The sequence below is a fragment of the Rhipicephalus sanguineus genome, chromosome 4 (genome assembly GCF_013339695.2).
Source record: "Rhipicephalus sanguineus isolate Rsan-2018 chromosome 4, BIME_Rsan_1.4, whole genome shotgun sequence".
Taxonomy (NCBI): Eukaryota; Metazoa; Arthropoda; class Arachnida; order Ixodida; family Ixodidae; genus Rhipicephalus; species Rhipicephalus sanguineus.
In genome coordinates, this window is record NC_051179.1 from 71,338,658 (window position 1) to 71,344,657 (window position 6,000).

The following is a 6,000-nucleotide window of genomic DNA, read 5'->3' on the forward strand; positions in this document are numbered from 1 at the left end:
ATATATTTTTTGTTTCGTCTTTGTTTTCTTTTTTACTAACTTATCTTGTTTTCTCATTGTTTACTTTAGTCTTATATGATAGGACGCCGTAGGTAGGGAAAATAAAAAGTTAGGTTTCACTGCGATTTGAGCTCGGATCGCTGGATTCAGAATCCTGTCCATTTCATCATGAGACCGAACGTTCCGACGCCGAAAATATAACCCGGACTTTTCTTTATTTCCGGTTGTACGTCACTCAAGCAGCGACAACAGAATTATGTTACAGGGCACAGCAATGAGGTAAGCACACATCTACCGTCAACCGCTGCATGAAGAACATTGCGATTTAAAGTTCCCTCATAGTAAGCAAGGGTTCTACCCTAGCCAACCATGAAGGAACACATGAAAGCCAGATAGCCACTAGACCACGCCGGAGATGGAGGTAGGGGAGCTAGCGCTGAAACCGGTTTCTAAATGCGTGCCCCACGTGGCGATGCTGCCAGGTTTCGAATCCATAGGGAAGAAAAAAAGACCTCACCGAGATTTGAACTCGGCTCGCTGGATTCAGAGTCCAGAGTGCTAACCATTACACCATGAGACCGAACCGTTCCGACGCCGGGAATCGAAACCGGGCCTTCTGGGTGAAAGCCAGATATCCTAGCCACTAGACCACGCCGGAGATGGATGTAGGGGAGCGAGCGCTGAAAGGTTTCTAAATGCGTGCACCACGTGGCGATGCTGCCAGGTTTCGAATCCCCCCCCACAGGGAAAAAAAAAAAAAGACAGGTCTCACCGAGATTTGAACTCGGATCGCTGGATTCAGAGTCCAGAGTGCTAACCATTACACCATGAGACCGAACCGTTCCGACGCCGGGAATCGAACCCGGGCCTTCTGGGTGAAAGCCAGATATCCTAGCCACTAGACCACGCCGGAGATGGGGGTGGGGGAGCGAGTACTGAAACCGGTTTCTAAATGCGTGCCCCACGTGGCGATGCTGCCAGGCTTCGAATCCCATAGGGGAAAAAAAAAAGACAGGTCTCACCGAGATTTGAACTCGGATCGCTGGATTCAGAGTCCAGAGTGCTAACCATTACACCATGAGACCGAACCGTTCCGACGCCGGGAATCGAACCCGGGCCTTCTGGGTGAAAGCCAGATATCCTAGCCACTAGACCACGCCGGAGATGGGGGTGGGGGAGCGAGCGCTGAAACCGGTTTTTAAATGCGTGCCCCACGTGGCGATGCTGCCAGGTTTCGAATCCACAGGGAAAAAAAAAAATTAGGTCTCACCGAGATTTGAACTCTGATCGCTGGATTCAGAGTCCAGAGTGCTAACCATTACACCATGAGACCGAACGTTCCGACGCCGGGAATCGAACCCGGGCCTTCTGGGTGAAAGCCGGATATCCTAGCCACTAGACCACGCCGGAGATGGTGGTGGGGGAGCGAGTACTGAAACCGGTTTCTAAATGCGTGCCCCACGTGGCGATGCTGCCAGGCTTCGAATTCCCCATAGGGGGAAAAAAAAAAGACAGGTCTCACCGAGATTTGAACTCGGATCGCTGGATTCAGAGTCCAGAGTGCTAACCATTACACCATGAGACCGAACCGTTCCGACCCGGGAATCGAACCCGGGCCTTCTGGGTGAAAGCCAGATATCCTAGCCACTAGACCACGCCGGATTTTTTTTTTTTTTTTTTTATTAACCTTTTTATTCAGAAATAAAGCAATACATTGGTATAAAAACCACATTGGTCTACTCGACCATTGTGATGGATTAAAAACATTTCATTTTCACCAATTCATCAAATACCTCCATACAATCTGGAGGTTCATCCAATGTTCGAAATGTGTCGCGCACATACATTGCACATTCAATAAAGTTTTCCCGTGTCGATTTGGCTTTAGAATCCATATGCCTCACGGCCATGCGTGTGATCCAGAGGCTGTAAAGCCCCAATAACATTATCATGTCGTATGGAACACCACACTCATTCTGCACTGAAAGATAACGTATTCCATGTGGTGTTATCGGTAGCTCTTTCTTCAGGGTTCTTTGTAACACATCCCAAAAAAATATTGGATCCCAGCAGTCAATGAATGTGTGTTCGATCGTCTCCGGTTTGTTACACAGGGTGCAGTTTGTCGTCCACGGTATAAATATGCCTTTGTCTTTAAGCCATGTTTTCACAGGCAATGTGTTCGTGTGTACTTTAAAGAAAAACGATTTTATAGATCCTTTAACGGTCATTTTTTTAACTCTTTTTAGCACGTCTTGCCCGGGGCCTTTATGATTTAGTGATCTATATAATGGTGTGGGCATCATTACAGTGATCAGGTCTTTGTACAGCTTTTTTCTTGATACAAGACTCAAATACTCGAGTGAAAATCGTGTTTGAAGTATCCTGAATGCCATCACCACTTCTTTGAGGTAGCCTTTTATACCGCCGTCAATTGCAGCTGCACTAGACACAACAAAATCAGGAATGGCATTTTTTAACTTCACATGCATAACGGTTCTCAAAAACGGGTCTTTCTGGTCCCGTAAAAACACAAACCGCGACACAATTTGTCTGATGAACAGATGTGAAAGACCAAGGCCCCCGTCTTTCAGTGAACGAAATAGATTTGTTCTGCTGACTCTTTCCCAGTTTGAGCCCCAAATGAAGACCGCAAAAATACGGTGCAATTTTTGCACATTTACGCGAGACATTGACAGAAACTGTAGCACATACCACACTTTTGCAATCAGGAAAACATTGCAAGCACTCGCACGCGCGAACATTGACAATTCACGGCCTTGCCATCCACCAACTTTTTCCTTCACCTTTGACGTCAGGTCATCCCAGTAATCTCCTGTCTGGTTGTAATGTTCCAAGGGTACACCTAAATACGCAGAGGGTGTGTTGGACCATTTGATGCTCGCGAATGATTGCGGCTTAACGTCCCACGTACCGTGCCAGAAACCGACGCTCTTCTCCCAGTTTATCGCACATCCTGTCTGTTCGCAGAATGCTTTGGTGACGCTTATAGTCTCTTCTATGCTTTTGCGATCAGTGCAGAAAACACCAACGTCATCAGCATATGCGAGAACTTTGACGTGTTGCGTTTGAAGCACGAAGCCATTAATTTTGCTGTTGTTAATTAAGCTGAGACAGAAAGGTTCAAGGTATAGCGCAAAAAGCAGAGAAGACAGCGCACAGCCTTGTTTTATGGATGACCTGACGTCAATGCTTCTTGTAAGGTTCTTATTTACAATTATTCGCACTGTACAATTACTGTAAGCCATTTTTAAACCTTCCAGCATTACTTTTCCGAGGTTGACGTGTTCAAGCAAAGAAAAAAGAAATTCGTGTGCGACACGGTCAAACGCCTTAGCAAGATCAAGTTGAAGCATAGCAACCCGTCCCGCCATGGCATCGCAACACTCTAAAACGCTGCGGGCTACATGCACATTGGTACAAATCGAACGACCCTTTATGCCGCACGTCTGATGCGGTCCTACGAGCAGCTTGACAACGCTTTGTAATCGTTTGGCTAGAACTTTTGTATATATTTTATAGTCTACGTTTGTAAGAGTTATTGGGCGGTAAGCTCCTACTGACATTAGTTTGTCTGGATTATCTGTCTTTGGTATTAGGACCATATGAGCAGATAGAAAGGAGGGAGGCAACGCTTTGTTTTCGTACGCCTCACTGATCACCTTGTGCAAAATTGGACTAATCTCTTCAATAAACGTTTTGTAAAAGGCGGCCCCTAATCCATCGGGTCCAGGAGTTTTCCCTACGGCCAGTTCCTTAATAGCGTTTCTCACTTCGTTCACACTTATTGGCAGCTCCATTCGCGTTTTGATGTCATTTTCAAGCTTTGGCATTAAATTAATGATCGCAGCTTTAGAACCAGCTGCATGGTTCGTTTTATTCATGAATAACTCACTGTAGTATTCTACAAATGCATCTTCGATTTTACTCTTTTCACACGTCACTTCATTGTGATAATGAATCTGGCGTATTTCATTTTTGACTGAATATCTTATTTCGTCGCACAGCGCACGCTTGTTGGGCGTTTCACCCATCCATATCTTTTCAGCTCGTGCTCTTATCACTGCTGCTTTGTACTTCTCTGTTGCGATAAGTTCAAGCTTGTTTTTTACCTCGCGTATTTCTTTTGTATATAAGCCGGGATTTGCACTTTCCATGCACATAAGATAATTGAGCTGACATTGAAGTTCTTTCTCTTTAGTCTTTTCTTTCTGATAAAGTATGCTTCCCCTTTCAATCGCAGTCATTTTGACCGCGTTTTTAAAGTTTTCCCACTCCGCTATCCATCCGTGTGTTTTTGTCGATACCATGTCTTCGATTCTTTGTTTTACACTTTGTGTAAATGTTTCGTCTTCTAAGAGTTTCACGTTGAACTTCCATAGTTCCCAGTTGAACCGGCTCTTTTTTAAATTGGTTCCAAGTGTGGCTGGTTACAAGGCTATGGTCGCTAAAAGATACGTGTTTAACTTCGAGGTTAACACACTCTTTGGCAAGAGAGACCGTAGCGTATATCCTATCCAGCCTAGCCACAGCTTCCGCGTTGGTAATGCGTGAAAGTAGGACGGCCTACTTTTGAAAGTAGGTATCCTAAATCTTCCATGTAATATTCTTCCAGCAGCGAAATGAGTAGTCGCTCACTTTTATCTCGTGCAGGCACACTTCTAGTTCTATCTTCAGCCATGCAACACAGTTAAAATCACCTAGCATGATAAGGCATTTTTCACATTTCAGAAACTGTTCTACTCTTTCAAACAATACAACACGTTCATTATCAGTGTTTGGTGCATAAATACAAATAACACGCCATTCCTTTCCAGAATACAAAAAGTCAAGCACAATCAAGCGCCCCTCCTCTGACGCTACAACTTTTTCACTTTCAATGCCTACGTTGTTTCTTATATAAATTGCGCAGCCCCGGATGTACCTTTTGAGTGGCTCACACAAACATTATAGTGTCTTCGAAAAGTTTCCACCATACGATCCGTGTGCTCCTCACTTTCAATCTTGGTTTCTTGCACAGCTGCCAGATCTAAGTTATTTTCGAGAAAGAGACGATTAATTTGACTTTGACGCTTCTTGGCTGCTAGTCCGCGTACATTCAAAGTGGCGATTCGTAAGGACACGGCAAGCTTTCCGTTCTTAATTTGTGAGGAGCACTTAGATCGCACAGCGTTTACCTCGGAGCGCAGAGATGTATAAGTGGGTTCACCGTGCTGAGGCAATTCACAGTCGGCATCATCCAGCTGTCCCGTGTCTTCCCTCTCAACAGATGTCCGGTGGCTGGACTCCGCAGCAGGGTCTAAACGTCTTTGTTTTAGAGGAGGCATGTCGCTGGCTTGCACAAGGGAAGCGAGGCCCCGCCTTTAGCTCGGCGGTTTCGCCTCTGGTCGTCCGTCAGGAGGAATGTTCGGTTTCGGCTTGAACGACATTCGTCGCATCAGAGCCGATTTAGGTGGCGGAGGGCCGCCGCTTGCATCTTTAGGAAGGTCCGAGTCTTCGAAGGTTTCGTTATGCCCTCGTTTGGCGGACATCGATGCGATGCCTTCCATGGCTACACTCTCATCTTTCGAAGGGTCGCACGGCGCAGCCGCTTCTACCACACGATTTTCGGTCGTGTTATATTGGGGTGCCTTACTTTTTGGTTCTGCTGACGTTTCTTTCGACTTCCTTTGGTCGCTCGCTATCAACACCTGTTTCACCGTCGTACTGGGGGGCGTTTCCGGCTTTTTGGGTTTCTCCGGCGCCATCGCTGCTGCTTCTTCGGCTTCAGCTTCGTCCATGAAATTTTCAGAAGCATCTTTGCTTTTCGCTGGTCCCGTTATGTTCGCATACGTAGGCACACACTGGGCTTCGTCGTGGCCAAACCGTCGGCACCGCTGGCATCGAGGGATTCGGCAGTCACGGCGGATGTGACCTTTTCCTTGGCAGCGCAAACAAAGGGGGGCCTTTCCAGGAATTACGACGAGAGCAAGTTCTCCG

At 46.3% G+C, this 6,000-nt stretch overlaps 10 non-coding genes across 10 annotated transcripts; all 10 read right to left on the bottom strand.

The window, feature by feature from the left end:
• Window positions 1-508: 508 nt before the first annotated feature.
• Trnaq-cug (transfer RNA glutamine (anticodon CUG)) lies at window positions 509-580 on the bottom strand. The gene has a single exon. It is a non-coding gene; the product is annotated as a tRNA-Gln (tRNA).
• A 6-nt stretch (window positions 581-586) lies between these two features.
• On the bottom strand, window positions 587-658 carry Trnae-uuc (transfer RNA glutamic acid (anticodon UUC)). Its single transcript has one exon. It is a non-coding gene; the product is annotated as a tRNA-Glu (tRNA).
• A 105-nt stretch (window positions 659-763) lies between these two features.
• Trnaq-cug (transfer RNA glutamine (anticodon CUG)) lies at window positions 764-835 on the bottom strand. The gene has a single exon. It is a non-coding gene; the product is annotated as a tRNA-Gln (tRNA).
• Window positions 836-841: 6 nt separating this feature from the next.
• Trnae-uuc (transfer RNA glutamic acid (anticodon UUC)) lies at window positions 842-913 on the bottom strand. Its single transcript has one exon. It is a non-coding gene; the product is annotated as a tRNA-Glu (tRNA).
• Window positions 914-1,013: 100 nt separating this feature from the next.
• On the bottom strand, window positions 1,014-1,085 carry Trnaq-cug (transfer RNA glutamine (anticodon CUG)). The gene has a single exon. It is a non-coding gene; the product is annotated as a tRNA-Gln (tRNA).
• Window positions 1,086-1,091: 6 nt separating this feature from the next.
• On the bottom strand, window positions 1,092-1,163 carry Trnae-uuc (transfer RNA glutamic acid (anticodon UUC)). The gene has a single exon. It is a non-coding gene; the product is annotated as a tRNA-Glu (tRNA).
• A 98-nt stretch (window positions 1,164-1,261) lies between these two features.
• On the bottom strand, window positions 1,262-1,333 carry Trnaq-cug (transfer RNA glutamine (anticodon CUG)). The gene has a single exon. It is a non-coding gene; the product is annotated as a tRNA-Gln (tRNA).
• Window positions 1,334-1,338: 5 nt separating this feature from the next.
• Window positions 1,339-1,410, bottom strand: Trnae-uuc (transfer RNA glutamic acid (anticodon UUC)). Its single transcript has one exon. It is a non-coding gene; the product is annotated as a tRNA-Glu (tRNA).
• A 103-nt stretch (window positions 1,411-1,513) lies between these two features.
• Window positions 1,514-1,585, bottom strand: Trnaq-cug (transfer RNA glutamine (anticodon CUG)). The gene has a single exon. It is a non-coding gene; the product is annotated as a tRNA-Gln (tRNA).
• A 6-nt stretch (window positions 1,586-1,591) lies between these two features.
• Trnae-uuc (transfer RNA glutamic acid (anticodon UUC)) lies at window positions 1,592-1,662 on the bottom strand. The gene has a single exon. It is a non-coding gene; the product is annotated as a tRNA-Glu (tRNA).
• Between the last annotated feature and the right edge of the window lie 4,338 nt (window positions 1,663-6,000).